We start from the raw sequence: 17,466 nt of genomic DNA, 5'->3' as shown, positions 1-17,466 counted from the left end.
CCCAGAGACCCCCATGGAAACGGTGGCACACTCCCAGAGACCCCCATGGAAACGGTGGCACACTCCCAGAGACCCCCATGGAAATGGTGGCACACTCCCAGAGACCCCCATGGAAATGATGGCACACTCCCAGAAACCCCCATGGAAATGATGGCACACTCCCAGACACCCCCATGGAAATGATGGCACACTCCCAGAGACCCCCATGGAAACGGTGGCACACTCCCAGAGACCCCCATGGAAATGATGGCACACTCCCAGAAACCCCCATGGAAATGATGGCACACTCCCAGACACCCCCATGGAAATGGTGGCACACTCCCAGAGACCCCCATGGAAATGGTGGCACACTCCCAGAGACCCCCATGGAAATGGTGGCACACTCCCAGAGACCCCCATGGAAATGGTGGCACACTCCCAGAGACCCCCATGGAAATGGTGGCACACTCCCAGAGACCCCCATGGAAATGGTGGCACACTCCCAGAGACCCCCATGGAAATGGTGGCACACTCCCAGAGACCCCCATGGAAATGGTGGCACACTCCCAGAGACCCCCATGGAAATGGTGGCACACTCCCAGAGACCCCCATGGAAATGGTGGCACACTCCCAGAGACCCCCATGGAAACGGTGGCACACTCCCAGAGACCCCCATGGAAACGGTGGCACACTCCCAGAGACCCCCATGGAAATGGTGGCACACTCCCAGAAACCCCCATGGAAATGATGGCACACTCCCAGAGACCCCCATGGAAATATTGCCCCTTCTGGGAACCCCTTGTAAGTACTGATAAACATTGAGCAATAAGGCAGTAGTGGAGATCCCTTACAAATACTGACATGCTCTCAAGCACCACGTGAAAACAGTAATATATTCCCAGGAAACTATACCCTCTCTTTTGAAAGATAGTACAAACCATCATATGGAAGATAGCAGCCAGTATTGATTTTGATCTCCGAATGGGGAGCATCACCTCCCAGCATTGAAAATCCAAGCTCATGATTCAGTCAAACGGGTCGAAAAAACATCACGGGCAGCACAAGTCTGAATTTCTGCTCTAGTCTGTGACTGCATCACAGGCTAGCATCCACATTCCACCAACCTAATCATGTGATAATGACCAAATAGTCTGCTTTTGTGATGTTGATTGAGGGATAAATAGGCCAGGATACTGCGGATAACTTCCACGCTCTTTGAAATTGTGCCATGGGGTCTTTTGCATCCACCTGAGCAGGCAGACGGGGCCTCAGTTTAACATCGTATCTGAAAGATGGCTCTTCAGCAGTGCCGTGTTCCCCCCAGCACTGCACTGGAGCATCACCCTTACTTGTGATGTGCTCAAGCCCAGGACTGGAACATGAATACAAAACTTGTGGTTCAGAGCCACAACCGACACCACAATATGATATAAATACTGGAAATACTCAGCATCCGTTGAGAGAGAAACCAAGTTAATGTTTCGGATTAATGGCCTTTTCTCATAACTGGCTGAACAGTTTCACTCCCTTTCTCCCCTCACACCGGCTGTGTATTTCCAGCATTTTCTGTTTTTATTTCAGATTTCCGGCATCCACAGCATTTTGCTTTTGCATTGCTGATTTTCTAATACTCCCCCCTATGGTTATGGCTCGAGGTTCCCCACAGGAGGTCGGAAAATTGCCTATCTTCAGGCTGTCGCTGCAGAATATTCTCTCTCATTAGTGTACAGCAACAGAAAAGCCATAAAACATGTTCCTGAGTCCGGAAATATACTACACGCAAATTGGTGAAACACTGCTCTCAAACTATACAAAAACTCAGCCCCTGGTGGTCATACAACAACTTAGGTGTCCAAATTCTCCTTCACAATGTGTTAAAACCTCAATTAGTACGAATGCACCATTCCATATAACCACAAATCTAGTAACCAAGGAAACAGCAGATCTTTTTAACTATAATGGTAACCTAGCAGTAAATTAGCAATGAATTCAATTAACAGCCTTTCGTTTAGCCCAGATTAATCATAAACTATTTGCATAATTCATGCAACTCTAAGGTTAGCTAACACCTCACAAGCTAGTGATCAGTTTTTCTTCCACGCTATTATAAAGTTAAGTTGAACAGCCTCACCTCCTGTACAACCGTGTGTTACCCCTTTAAGGACAGAGTTCCCTTTGCAACTTTCAAACCACTCAAGTCATTTCCATTCTGTGACATGGGAAATTAAGGTTGCATTTCTCCAATACAATAGTTAGAAAACTAAATGAAAGATGGTGAAGGAATGCTGTTGATGTGATAATATTTGTAGTTTATACAGCGTTATATCACACCAAAACATCTCAAATTCACACAATGAATCACTTCCTAACTGCAATGGCTGTCGGCTGGTAGACAGATGCAACATCCATTTTGCGCTAGTAACGCAAAAATATAGAATTCCACAATTGGAGCCAGGAAATGAGGAACCAGCTCACCTGCCCTTGGCGGTAATGTCTGAGGGAAGAACAATGTTAGTCAGAATAACAACATGGGATCTTTAACATCCACCTGAACAGGCTGTCATGAATGAGCCTAGTTTTCATATCTTATTCAGGGTTGGGCATCTCCAACAGTGCAGGACTCCCTCGGTACAATACTGGAATGCCAACTTAGGTTATGAGTGCAAACTCTTAATGAGAGTTCAAACTCTGATCTAGAAGTGATCTAGATTATGGTGGCACAGAACTGAGTTGACCCTGATTTCCAAAGGCTCTGTTTTGATCTCCAAGCTCTTGGCTGTCAAGAAACACTCTTGTTTCAAATAGCAAAGGACTGGTGGATTGCCAATGCACGGGGCAGATGTTGTGGGAATATCATCACCACAGCAGGTCAAGAAGATGGTTTATCACCACCTCTTCAAGGGGAAAAGGGTGAATGGGCAATAAATGCTGGCCTGGCTAGCTATGCTCGTACTTAAAACAACAGATTCCGCTGCTGACTCTTCCCACGGGTCACAACTATGGGGATGCAGAGTGTGATGGCATGGGGGTGGGGGCTGGTGAGGGGGCGGGGGGAGTTGGAGGGCGGAATAAAGTGGTCCCAACAAAAACTGGCATCTACAGTGGAAGTTTGGCAGTCACGTGATGTTTACTGAGCTAATGATGCAGGATCTGCTCGTGTAAATTATGAAACCACAGTTTCCTCATATTCTCACCAGCTAAAGGAAGCAGAGACAATGATAAACTGCATTATATCCCAAGGCACTCTCCCAGAGATAATGCCAGTACAACACATGCATCCATAAAAAATAGTAGCCAAAATCCATAAGAATTGTTAGGTTTCTGATAGGTTTTTTTTCATGGGAATTAGAAAACCTATCAGAAACCACATTTTTTTTTTTGGAAAATCTAATTCCTGATACTGGTGACAACGCCCCTGATCCTTGTCCAACTTTTTTTTTGCTTATCCCGTCAGAACTGAGCAGAACAGTGCTTGACTGCAGACTTCCCCATTATCATGTCACTGGTGAGGCTCATTTCAGAGCCAATCTGTCATTAATAGCTTCCCCCTCTCTCTCTCTCTGTGGGTTGCACAGCTGCCTGGTTGCACAAGGTTCCACTTCCGCCCACCAACTCATCAATGAGATCAGTGTTTGGGGCAGGGGGAGGACTTTGCAGGAAAGGGGGTTGCCACCAACTAGTTTACTCCACCGCTTTCCAAATGTTTAAATCTGCCCACCACTCCTAAACTTAACTCAGTAACTGGCAATCTGTTCTCCAAATGCTAGGGAGGTGAAACAATTAAGCCTCGACTACTATTCCTTCTTGTTCCAGTGCCCCTCAACCCCACACAGATGCAGCTGAGAGAAGGTTCACTCACCTGATTCCTGAAATGAAGGGGTTTTCTTACAAGGAAAGGTTGGGCCTGTATCCAATGGAAGTTTAGAAGATTGAGAGGTGATCTTATTGAAACACAGAAGATCTTGAAGGGACTTAACAGAGTGGGTGCTGGAAGGGTGTTTCCCCTTTTGACAGCAAGACTGGAACTAGGGAGGTGGGGGGGGAATAGTTTAAAAATAAGAGTTCTCCCAATTAAGACGGAGATTAGGAGAATTTTCTTCTCTCAAGAGGGTCATTAGTCTGTGGAATCCTCTTCCCGGAGAGCAGTGGAGGCTGGGAAATTGAATATTTCTGAGGCTTGAGTTAAATAAATTCTTGATTGACAAGGGAGTGAAAGGTTGTAGGGGGTAAACAGGAAAGTGAAGCTGAGGGCACGGTTAGATCAGCCATGATCTTATCAAATGGCAAAGCAAGCTTAAGGGGCTGAATGGCCTACTGCTGCTCCTAATTTGTATGTTCATATGTACTAGGAACCGTACCTGTACACGCATGTCCATCTGTGCTTGTGTTTGCATCAGGGGCCAGGCTTGGCCGTGAGGGTTTTCACGGTCAAATAGCTTACAGTCACTCTCCTGGCTGAGGCTAAAGGAACGGCCAGTTTGGCGAGCTAAACAATAGCTCGACAGTCGCTGGCCTGTGCAACTATAAAAGCCCGGAGTGTCAGCTCTGGCTCAGTGTTAGCACTCTCACCTCTTGGTTAGAAGGTTTCGGGTTCAGGCCCCACCACCAGTTGCTTGAGCATGAGATCTATTCCCAGTGTGACATTGAGAGGGTGCTGCACTGCCGGAGATGCCTTCGTTCAGAGGAGATATTTAACCAAGGCCCACTGTGTGCAAACTGACTATTACAGTTTCTGAATGACTACACTTCAAAAGAACCTTTATTGGATGTCAAGTGCTTTGGGACATCCCCCCCTGGGGTGACGGAAGGTTTTTGGAGAACATTAATACTGAAATTCCGTGGGGGTGGTCACTGTTTAGCCTGTTTCCCCTAGGTTTTCCCATTCTCATCCCAGAACAATGGTAGGCAAGGGAAATGGTGTAGAGTGTAGAGCTGGAGTCCGGTCCCAGTCAATTGTCCGTACTTATGCCTGGTTTCAAGATTTTGCATATTACATAAGGATTATTAGGAAAGAGACTGGGCAGAATCATTTGAGACAAGGCATGTGCTCGGTGTAGCAATGCCAGAGAGGAACACGTGACTCTGGGTCTATGGTTCCTAAAACTCTCCACCCCTGAGGATTTCCTCACCTCGTGCTTGGGTCTGTGGGGGACTAATTGGCTATGAGTCAACAAATCAATTACCACTGTGTCATACCACAACAAGAATGGAAGATAGCAAATTGGATGGATCTTCTTCTATTCGACATTTCTGTATATAAAACAGGCCTGCAGCTAAAACTGAACTTGCAAACATTCAGCTAAAATGACAAAAACATTTGTCCGTGAAACCAATCCTTGAAGGAAACAATTTTCACGTCTGACTCAATCAGTCGGTAGCTTCTGGCAAAATCGGGGGGGGAAGGGCAGTTTTTAAATATCACTACCGTCCCGGTTATGCCTCAGCACAGTGGTAGTAGCAGGAGCGAAATAGGGAGGGAAGCAGGCGTTCTTAGTGCCAGGCTCCCACCAGTTCCGATTTTTCCAACGATCCGTGATCCTGGAACGCGAGATCCCTGCCAGAAAGAGGGATTAAAAATCCAAATTCCCCTTATATTTCAACTCTTTCTTGGACTCGAACTCAAGTTCTGTCGAAGGGTCATGAGGACTCGAAACGTCAACTCTTTTCTTCTCCGCCGATGCTGCCAGACCTGCTGAGTTTTTCCAGGTAATTCTGTTTTTGTTTTGGATTTCCAGCATCCGCAGTTTTTTTTGTTTTTATCCATCTCCAGTCCTTGCTTCCAGATTACCAGTCAGTCCCAATCTCTACCCACCGGACAATCCCAATGGAAGACAGGAAGCAGCCATTTTGAGGAAACCTTGCCCGAATCCTTGGCAGCAGGCAGACAAGCAAGCTTTGGTAACAAATTTCTGCTTTGCAGTCACCCGCGGCTTTTGAGGCTTAAAGGCTTCCACGATTCACGCATTTACTGTCACAAAGGCTTCCAAAACTGCTGCTTCATCCTAAAGGTTGCCGCTTCCATTCACTTCCACTCCCTCCGCCTTAAAGCACTGCTGCAGGCCGGTTAAAATTGGCCATTCGAAACCGGAATGCCACCCCAAGAGGAGCGAGCTAACGCCGAGGGTGGGGGAGAGCACATTCCACAATGGTCTCTCGTCAAATTCAACATACCACTTGCCTTCCTAATTGCTTAGTGCGCCTCTACTTCGTACACAAGGACACCCAAAATGCTTTGGAAACCGACACTTCATAGTTACTCACAATTTTAAAAACTACTCTGCTCCCCTATTCTCCTTCCAAGGTGAGTAGCCTCACATTTTTCCATAACAAAAACAAAAACAGAATTACCTGGAAAAACTCAGCAGGTCTGGCAGCATCGGCGGAGAAGAAAAGAGTTGACGTTTCGAGTCCTCATGATCCTTCGACAGAACTTGAGTTCGAGTCCAAGAAAGAGTTGAAATATAAGTTGGTTTAAGGTGTGTGTGTGGGGGGCGGAGAGAGAGAGAGAGAGAGGTGGAGTGGGGGTGTGGTTGTAGGGACAAACAAGCAGTGATAGAAGCAGATCATCAAAAGATGTCAACAACAATAATACAAACGAACACATAGGTGTTAAAGTTGGTGATATTATCTAAACGAATGTGCTAATTAAGAATGGATGGTAGGGCACTCAAGGTATAGCTCTAGTGGGGGTGGGGAGAGCATAAAAGATGTAAAAAAATAAATAAATAAAATAAATAAATAAATAAATAGAAATTTTGCCTTTTTCTCTTTTTATAATGGAAATAGGTGGGAAAAGGAAAATCTATACAATTTATTGGAAAAAAAAGAGAAAAGGAAGGGGGAAACAGAAAGGGGGTGGGAATGGGGGAGGGAGCTCACGACCTAAAGTTGTTGAATTCAATATTCAGTCCGGATGGCTGTAAAGTGCCTAGTCGGAAGATGAGGTGTTGTTCCTCCAGTTTGCGTTGGGCTTCACTGGAACAGTGCAGCAAGCCAAGGACAGACATGTGGGCAAGAGAGCAGGGTGGAGTGTTAAAATGGCAAGCGACAGGGAGGTTTGGGTCATTCTTGTGGACAGACCGCAGGTGTTCTGCAAAGCGGTCGCCCAGTTTACGTTTGGTCTCTCCAATGTAGAGGAGACCACATTGGGAGCAACGAATGCAGTAGACTAAGTTGGGGGAAATGCAAGTGAAATGCTGCTTCACTTGAAAGCTCATTTTTCCATGTTGTGTCGGACTCTTTGTGTACTCGAGTTTACATTCCCACCGAGCTTTGCATTGTCAGGATCAGTCATCAGATCAGATGTCACAGAAGGGAGACCATGAGGCCCCTCACGCCTGTACTGACCACCCACTTTAGGTTCAAACCCCAGCTTTCTTCCCCAGGAGTCTTCAAATACATGTCGAGTTTCATTTCTGAAGTTCCTATTGAATCTGATTTCACCAGCCTTTCAGGTAGTGTGCTCCAGATCTTAACAACCCTCTGTGTGAAGTAATTTCTCATTTCTCGTCGAGTGCTTTTCGCCAATTGTTTTAAACCTCTCCCCTCTAGTTACTGACCCACTTGTCAGAAGAAACATTTTCTCTATCAAAACCCCCTCATAATTTTGACTAGTCCGATGGTGAGTGATTTGGAGGGGAAGTTCCAGCTCTAGTCTCTCCACATAACTCCTGAGTATATTTATTTTATTCGTTCATGGGATGGGATGTGGGCATTCAGAGCCAACCACACTGCTGTGGATCTAAAGTCATGTCAGCCAGCTGATTTCCTTCCCTAAAAGGGGTATTAGTGAATCAGTTAGGTTTTTACAACAGTCATCATCAGTCTTTTAATTCCAGATTTTTATGGAACTCAAATTCTACCATCTGCCATGGTGAGATTCGAACCCAGGTGCCCAGAGCATTATCCTGGGTTTCTGGATCACTAGACCAGCAACAATACCGCTACACCACTGTTTCCCCAAATTATCACCCTGCTAAAGCTCTTCTGCACCCTCACCAAGGCCCTCCTCAAACACGGTGCACAGAATCATGCCTAGTGCTATAGCTAAGGCCCAAGCAGTGATTTATAGAGGTTTAGCATAACTGTAACGATCAAAGGCTCAAAGATAATGCTGCATTATGCTGTAAGAAGGACTTGCATTTTCCATTTTTTTTTGTGTAAAAGTTGCTTTCATGTAACTGTTGACCCCATGAAATTATTTTTCTCATAAACCTTGTGTAAAAGTTTACCAAAGCCCAAAAAATTCAGAACCAAGGTTTTTTTGAATTCATTCAAGGGACGTGGGCTTCACTGGCTGGCCCATCCCTAGTTGCCCTTGAGAAGGTGGTGGTGAGCTGCCTTCTTGTACCGCTGCAGTCCATGTGGTGTAGGTACACCCACAGTGCTGTTAGGGAGGAAGTTCCAGGATTTTGATCCAGTGACAGTGAAGGGACGGCGATATATTTCCAAGTCAGGATGGTGAGTGACTTGGAGGGGAACTTCCAGGTGATGGTGTTCCCATCTATCTGCTGCCCTTGTCCTTCTAGATGGTAGTGGTCGTGGGTTTGGAAGGTGCTGTCAAAGGAGTCTTGGTGAATTCCTGCAGTGCATCCTGTAGATGGTGCACACTGCTGCTACTGTGTGTAAGTGGTGGAGGGAGTGAATGTTTGTGGATGTGGTGCCAATCAAGCAGGGCTGCTTTGTCCTGGATGGTGTCAAGCTTCTCAAGTGTTGCAGGAGCTGCACTCATCCAGGCAAGTGGAGAGTATTCCATCACACTCCTGACTTGTGCCTTGTAGATGGTGCACAGGCTTTGGGGAGTCAGGGGGTGGGTTACTCATCGCACAATTCCTAGCCTCTGACTGCTCTTGTAGCCACAGTATTTATGTGGCTAGTCCAGTTTAGTTTCTGGACAATGGTAACACCCAGGATGTTGATAGTGGGTGATTCAGTGATGGTAATACCATTGAACATCAAGGGGCGATGATTGGATTCTCTCTTGTTGGAGATGGTCATTGCCTGACACTTGTGTGGTGTGAATGTTACTTGCCACTTGTCAGCCCAAGCCTGGATATTGTCCAGGGCTTGCTGCATTTGGACATGGACTGCTTCAGTATCTGAGGAGTCATGAATGGTGCTGAACATTTTGCAACCATCAGCGAACATCCCCACTTCTGTCCTTATGATGGAAGGAAGGTCATTGATGAAGCAGCTGAAGATGGTTGGGCTGAGGACACTACCCTGAGTGATGTCCTGGAGCTGAGATGACTGACCTCCAACAACCACAACCGTCTTCCTTTGTGCCGGGTATGACTCCAGTATAATTCTGGAGATGTTTCGATTGTAAATGTATTAAAAATTAAGGAAAATGAGAACTGGTAAATAAATACTTAAAACATGCCTACATTTAAATTTTATGTACTCAAGTTATTAACAGATTATGAATGACAGACGTATTGTGATTTGTCAATAATTTAGTGTTGTCTTTTTATGGATTTTACTTGGGCCAAAAGCAAGTAAGCGTTTCAATCCCTTGATTACATTAGGCATGTAAAAGCCAACTCCATGACTTTGCCTGAAATAATTAGTCTTAAAAATATGACTTTTACACAAATATATACATAGCATATATGGCTTTCATGACCAATGGGCACTTTACAGCCAATGAAGTACATCCGAAGTGTAGTCACTGTTGGAAACCAACTCTTGACATTTGTCAAGAAATTCCCCTGCCTATTAGCAAAAAAGTGTTAACCCATTTAAATTAAACACTTCCTCTATAATTATATTCAGCTTCATGAAGAACGTATTAAAAGTTGGCACTAATATTCAAGCACTTCATTTCAGGGTCACGGGAATCATGGAGCGCAGTTTAAAGGGGAACACAAGAGATAGGATCAGGAGTAGACTGGCCTGTCAATCCCATCTCTCCATTCAACACGATCATGGCTGATCTTGGGTTTCTGGGGAAACCTTTCTGTTCCCGGCGCCCCTTTCTTTAATAAAACTGTCTCCGCATTAATTTATTTTGATCCCTTTTCCTTTTTTGGGAAACATGTAGATTCTAAAGCTGAGCCTTACTCCCGGGTGAGGCTGCTCAGCTAACATCCATTATAAATGGCCAGTTCCCTGTACAGGTGCTGTGGCAACCACAGGCCTCAACGTCAATTTAAAGGGGCAGAGGGAAAATCCTCGACTGAGAGCCTGTGACATGGCAGAGCCAGAGAACCAGTTCTTGCAAAGGGAGCATTCATCAGGGCAGCTGAAATGGAGTCACCCTGTAAATGATGTCACTGGCGCCAACTGCCAGGGATGGGAAATCACTGTTCAAAGTGTCAGACGTGGCTCTCAATGGGTAGTGCCCTTGTCTCTGAGTCAGAGAGGTTATGTGGTCAAATTCCAAGTCAGAGACTTGAGCACAAAAACTAGTCGGACATTCCAAGTGCACTACTGAGGGAGTGTAATAGCAGTACTGAGGGCGTGCAGTACTGAGGGAGTGTAATAGCAGTACTGAGGGCGTGCAGTACTGAGGGAGTGTAATAGCAGTACAGAGGGAGCGCAGTACTGAGGGAGTGTAATAGCAGTACTGAGGGCATGCAGTACTGAGGGAGTGTAATAGCAGTCCTGAGGGCGTGCAGTACTGAAGGAGTGTAATAGCAGTACAGAGGGAGCGCAGTACTGAGAGAGTGTAATAGCAGTACTGAGGGCATGCAGTACTGAGGGAGTGTAATAGCAGTACTGAGGGCGTACAGTACTGAAGGAGTGTAATAGCAGTACAGAGGGAGCGCAGTACTGAAGGAGTGTAATAGCAGTACAGAGGGCATGCAGTGCTGAGGGAGTGTAATAGCAGCACTGAGGGCGTGCAGTACTGAAGGAGTGTAATAGCAGTACAGAGGGAGCGCAGTACTGAGGGAGTGTAATAGCAGCACTAAGGGCGTGCAGTACTGAAGGAGTGTAATAGCAGTACTGAGGGCGTGCAGTACTGAGGGAGTGTAATAGCAGTACTGAGGGAGCGCAGTATTCGGGGAGTGCTGCATTGTCGGAAGTGCCATCTTTTGGATGAGATGTTATACCAAGGACCAGGCTTCCCTCTCAGGTGGATGTAAATAGTGGTAGGGGAGCTCTCTCCGGTGTCCTGGTTAATATTTATCCTTCAACCAATTTCACTAGAACATAGGTTATCTGGTTATCATTGCACAGCTGCCTGTGAGAACTTGCTGTGTGCAAATTGGCTGTCACATTTCCTACAACAATGACTATGCTTCATAGTATTTCATTGGCTATGATGTACTGTGGGATGTCCTGAGAATTTAAAAGATTCTATGTAAATGAATTATTTTGAGGAGGCTTTCAAAAATCAGAGATACTTAAGGTTAAACTAAGAATTTATTTTTTGAAAAAGGTGATGCACTTTTAGCAAACAGCACTCTTGTTAAATTTTGCTGCCTTTTTTTTGCTAATTAACCACATCATATTAAATAAAATTTAACCGACTCCCACAGAGAGCACGGAGTGAGGACTCAGTTCAAACATTCGGAACTGCGTCAGCAGAAGCTGCACCAACACTTCGTCTGCTTCACAGAATACAAAACCTTAGAAACTTACTACACAGAAGGAAGCCATTCGGCCCACCATCCCTGTGCTGTCTCTTTGCAATCAACAGCTGCGCAGGACTGGAGTATCATCAAATACAGCAACCTGTATTTATATAGCGCCTTTAACGTAGCAAAACACTGATTCCATTGAATCATTGAGGGAAGTTTTCAACCCCCAAAAAATGATAGATTTGGGCAGTGTTAAAATGTTAGAAATCTCAAAACTGAATCCAGCCCCTTCTTCAAATCCACCCACCCACTTCTGGGTTTAACAGAGGGTGTAATAGGAGAACAGGAACCAACCCACTCCCAACCAGGTGGGTTGCTCATTTCAATATTGCGGTGAAGCTATGTGCCTTGGGGTTTACATCCATTTAAAATTTTACACTGGCCAGCCAGAACTCCTGGGCCTCAGGAAAGCCAGCAGCTAAAGGGAGGCGAGGACTGCTGGATCCAACCGGTAAGTGCCTTTCCAGCACCTGTTCTCTCCACTGATGCAGCCTGACCAGCTCTGCTTCCAGTGCTTTTGTCTCACAGCAGTGTTTAGCTTTTTTTAAAAACCTGAAATAGCTGATTTATTACCAAGCGCCAGTTACATGAAGACCTTGGGGCAGTTTACTATATTTAAAAGGTGCTATCTAAACGCAAGTTGTTTTTGATGAAGTTGGTGCTTACTGTTATAAACAGGTCAGGTAACAAAGCAGCTCCTTTTGCATGTCTTGACTTATTTGTTAATACTCCTGTCCTGCAGCTATTGTATCTAACATGGAAGGCATTAATTTTGGATGATGGAAGCAAAACTCAATCAGAAATCGCCACAAACGTTCTACAGTAAGAGACTGCCAAAGCAAAATGTACAACTTGCGCTGGATAAAAATCACCAAACATTATATATTCATTATTAGGAATGGACAATTACACCAATTTATGACTCAATAAACATGCCATACCAACAAGCACTGCTCACCTATCTAAGGCATTTCTTTAGGGGGATGGGAGAAGGATTTTCCAGTAGTTTCTTTTTTCCCCCTAACTGGGTTGTGTCTTTATTCAGTCTTTCATCTCTCCCTGAAAACTAGCTCTGGGCAGGTGTGAAGCCTTTGGATCAAGATGCAGACAGCATAATTATTATATGGGACAGGGTAGATAGACCAGTGGGTCTTTCACCTGTATGTGATTTTGTATCTTGATCTGACGGCTGCATGAGGTTTAAAATGATGAACTCTTATCAACTTAGTTTTTCCAATAAAGATAGTTTATATAATAATAATAATAATAATAATAATAATTAGTATTGACAAACACAACCAGGACAATGGTATGGGCCATGGAGACATACCACTTGTCCAGCTATGCAGTTGGCGAGGCTAAATTTTGTGTTCTGATATATTGGGTTCAAAAGCCTCCCTGCATTTCAAAATAGCCTCATTGCTTTGCTGGCAAACACTGCACATCGTATTTGTCATAACTATTCTAGACACCTGCCCCAGTAAAATACTGACAATCTCGCTTTAATTATACCTATTCAGAACAGCAGGCAGGCCAAGTGTCGCAGATTTCTGCTGAGAATCCAAACCATCATTTAAAGGCATCCATTTTTTTTTTTAAAAAAGTCCCAGGTTATTTTTTTTTTAAATCCCCAAGTTATGGTCCCAAGGGAAAATTTCTCACAGGGTGATTCCTGTTACAGAGTGGCAGGGGAAGGGAGGATGAGCTAAAAGTTACACTTGGCCAGGAGACACAAATTCAGGGCAGTAATTGTCCTGAGACATTCCAATGTAGGTCCCAGCTGCTGCTGACAAGAATGGCAGCACCAGAGGTCTATATACAAGCCCCCCAACCTCAGGCAAGAAGCCAGCACAGTACAGTATGGTCAAACTTCACCGGGTTAATTAATTCCTAAACCATGGGCAAATCATTTTCTACGTTAGGCATATATATATATTTTTAAAAACGTTTAAATCTCGGAATTCCACGTCATAAATTATCAACTAACTGCAGCCATGGTTTTAGTAGTTAATTGGTTCTTTTGGAGGGGTAAGAGGGAGGGCTTGGCCCCACCCCCTCCCAGATGATTTTAATTTCTTTAATCTCTGCAGTTAGACAACCCTGAGGAAAGTCAGACAGAGAGACAAAAAGAATGGGGGAGCCCTTTCGTTATGGTCAAATTTCATTGCAATCCTCCAGAGATTTCAACGCAACAGCAAATTCACAAGAGGGCAGGAATAACAGCCGCTAAAACATTAATGCCTGCACTGGACAGTTAAGTAAGATTATTGCCCAACAGAAAGGCCACTGTTAAAAACACAACAGTTTGCTTTCACACCACATGAATTATTCCAACAAGAAAGCAGAAATTATTATAACTGGCATAATATAGTCCTCTCCCTTCACCCTCCAGCCCCCCCCCCCCCATCCACAAAACCATATGAATAAATTATTCTAATCAATCCAGTTTTCTTTCTATTCATTCCTACAAAAATTAAATAATCTGGGTAAAGGGTGAAATATTTGCTTTGCTTTATTCACTGGATGTTTCATGCTGATTGATCTGAAAGGTTGATCTTTAAATCTGGGAAAAGGTTGGTCCCAGCAAACTACACACAAGACAGAGGGAGAGAACAGTAAATAGAGAACGATAGCTGGACAATTCTTTCTTAGCAAATCTTAAAACAATTAAGCTCCCTAAAACCACTGCAGAACAGTCTGAATGGATGATATGGGAAGTCAAGTTTGATTTGAGACATAGGAAGCGAGTGGTGATTAAAACAATCTAATCAGACACTGTCGAGAAATTCTATACATATATATATATATATATATATATGGAAGTCCTCCTCCTTTAACAATCTTGCTCTGATTTGAAAGGACAAGAACAGAGGCACAGGGGCAAGCAAAGGCACAAGCGTTGGGTTCCCTGTACAGTCAGAGAGGAGAGGGGGGGAAACAGGCAAAGCGACCCCTTCACCTTACTGACTGCAGCAAGAAAAAACAGCAAAATAAACCCTCCAGGTTAGACAAGAGCGTATCTCAACCTGCATCATTCAACGTGCATAAAGGGCTATGTGTCATATATAAATGGAATGTGTTTTATACGTGGACGTTTATTAAATGCAGGCGGATATTTATCACATGCGAATCTATATGAGTTTATTATAAATTATAGAAAGATGTGCCGATTGTTACTAACACGCCGCAGTTGCTATGTGTCCATGGTATCTAAGGGACTCCCCACACTCACTCCTTCCATTAAACGTTTTCACTTACCTTTTAAATGGTTTATTTTCTCACGGAGACTGATCAAACAAACATGGTTTGGGGAAGGCAAATCTTGCGATAGATGGCGAGAGGCGCAGCAGGTCGGAGCCTGCTTGATCTTCCAGTCCCTTTTCTCCCTCTCTCCCCCTCAATAAAATGTGACGGAATAAGTAAATGTCCCAGGTTCAATAAACTTTGCTTTTGGCCACGTAAGTCTTGCAAATTTCTTCCCTCCTTGCTTTTCCTTCACCTCTGTTCCAGCCCAGTTTTGTAGTACACCTTCCTTTTGGTAACCTCCAAGTCCAGTTTCTCTCACAGTCTGTTAAAGGATAATAAAAGGAGAGAGAAAGGAAAAGGTTAGTTACCTGCTTCTGATTTCTAAACGCTGTGCACTACACGGGGAAAGGGGCGTTCACCCACGTCATTAGGGCGGTGTTTAATACATGGGAGGTTATTTTAAATCCCACACTCATTGTGGGGAATAGTTGACCCGCTCATTGCAGTCAACCCAGTGCAATAACTAATAAATCATAGAGTCTTACAGTTCAGGAGGAGATCACTCGGCCCATCATACCTGTACCAGCTCTTTAAAAGACTCGCACTTGCTCTCTCTCTCTCCCTGCCCTAGCTCCCTTCACATCCCTTTTTCTTTATCCAATTCCCTTCGGAAGTTACCATTCAACCTCCTTCCTCTGCCTTGTCAGCCAGTGCATTCCAAATCCCAACAACTCATTCCATAAAAAAGATTTCTCCTCATCGCCTCTAGCTCTTTCGCCAATTATCTTGCACCCTGTGCCCTCTGGTTACTGACCCTCCTGCCAGTAGAAAGTTTCTCATTTACTCTGTTAAAACCCTTCATAATTTTGAACGCCTAGGTTAAATCTCCCCTTCACCCTCTCTGCTCTAAAGGGGAATAATTCCAGATGCTCCTGACTCTCTACATAACTGATAGCACCATTGATAAATATTTTCACAAGGTAACGAGAACTCAGTGTTGTGAATACCCGAGTTCATGGTTCAATTGGAGCAATTTTTAGCCCTGGGAAGATTAAAGTTAACTGTAGCAAATGAGATAAATGCAACTAATGCAGCTTGGAGATGACTACACTTAAAGGTTGAGGCAATGTGGACCTGAGGGGTTCACAGCTAAAAAAGAAAGATGATAAAACAGCAGCTGGGTTTCCTTGGCTGGAGCATTGGAGACCAGGTGCTTGCAAAGAAATGCAGCTCTGGGGGTTGTTTTGCTTTGGGAGTTAGAGCTACAAAAGGCATTCGGTGAGCTTGAAAGGCCACATCGTTATGGGGATGGGCAGAGCTTAAGAAAGTTCTAGGGTTTCAATATATCTGTGTGCTTGCTGGGGTACTGAGTGTTCTTCAGCAGAGAGAAAGGCCATACTGAAAAGGTGCTGCTGTTAGCAGGCTCTAAGCAGCAAAAGTGTTGCTGTAGGCTGGCTCTGTGCAGTTAAAGCTCAGAAGTCCAGGGGAGCCATTTATAGCTTGGTGCAGCTGGGGACAATGGAGCTTGGTCAAACCCATGGGCAGCGCCAGCCCGGTGAAACCTGCCAGCTAATAAAGAGCTGAGATTGCACCAGTAGGTGGAGGGTGGAGTGCAGACACAAGAGCCCAAGGGAACAGAGTTTCGGGAGATGAGTTTGGAACTCTGCAAAGTGTGCCGTTGTTGAGGCCGTCCAAGTTGGAGCAGCTTTGAGGGAATACAGAAAGCGAAAAGTTTGTAGTTCCTCATGAGAGAGAGACAGAGTTCCAATGAGATTGGTTGATCCCCAGTTTTTAACTAATGTCTGGGTGGGTTGCTGAGAAATCCATGGGATCTGACTTGGTTGCATTCGCTGTTTCTTGTACATTGTGGTGTGTTTGGCCACAGTTTACCTGTTAATTCACATGTACCTCATATTAACCCCTAATGTTAGAGTATAAGATCCATATTGTGAATTGTTTTATCTTTCTGACCTTGATTGTTCAAAACCCATGGAATCTTGTGGTTTTCTTCACTGAGCAAGTGTCTTGAATCTCCAACCACCCCCTCCCCTTCCCGCCCCCCCCCCCCACCCCCCACCCTTAAACCAGCTTATATTTCAACCCTCTCCTAGTTTTACTTAGTTCTGTTGAAGGGTCATGAGGACTCAAAACGTCAACTGTGTTCTTCTCTGCCGATGCTGCCAGACCTGCTGAGTTTTTCCAGGGTATTCCTGTTTCTGTTTTTGTCTTGAATCTCAAACTTTGTCTACTTTAAACAAAATGTTGTTGGTCCCTAACTGGAACTTAACAAATATTTGCGGGTCTGGTCCAGGATCATAACATCAGTCTTGAGTTAGCGCTCATGTTAATGTTCATGTTTAATACATTCAATCTATTTTTCAGCATTGCCGTTATCCACTGGCATCTCTCAGGCAATTTTGCCCCACTTACAATGTCATAAGAAATTTAAATGGCTTTGCCAGTTATGAGTTATCAGGCCAGTCCACTAACGTGTTATAAATCATATTGCACAGTTCCATTTCATGTGCCTGCTCTCTCTGCTGTCCTCCACTGCCATTGTCAACTGCAGCACAGATATTGCTGGTAAAGACTGGCAAACGTTTCTTCCCTCACCTTCAACAACGTTTCCAATTGTGCCTTTACCACTGAATTCTTC

At 44.5% G+C, this 17,466-nt stretch overlaps 1 protein-coding gene across 1 annotated transcript in view; it reads right to left on the bottom strand.

Annotated features, from left to right (window-relative positions):
* The window catches only part of sema4gb (sema domain, immunoglobulin domain (Ig), transmembrane domain (TM) and short cytoplasmic domain, (semaphorin) 4Gb), a 168,014-nt gene extending 152,803 nt beyond the window's left edge, over nt 1-15,211 (bottom strand). The window contains exon 1 of the mRNA XM_041209634.1: nt 14,823-15,211. The gene's annotated coding sequence lies outside the window, so the exon portion shown is untranslated. The remainder of the gene's footprint in view (nt 1-14,822) is intronic.
* Between the last annotated feature and the right edge of the window lie 2,255 nt (nt 15,212-17,466).

The sequence above is a fragment of the Carcharodon carcharias genome, chromosome 17 (assembly GCF_017639515.1).
Source record: "Carcharodon carcharias isolate sCarCar2 chromosome 17, sCarCar2.pri, whole genome shotgun sequence".
Classification (NCBI taxonomy): domain Eukaryota; kingdom Metazoa; phylum Chordata; class Chondrichthyes; order Lamniformes; family Lamnidae; genus Carcharodon; species Carcharodon carcharias.
The sequence above is the reverse complement of the archived record's forward strand: the minus strand, read 5'-3'. Positions and strand labels throughout refer to the sequence as shown.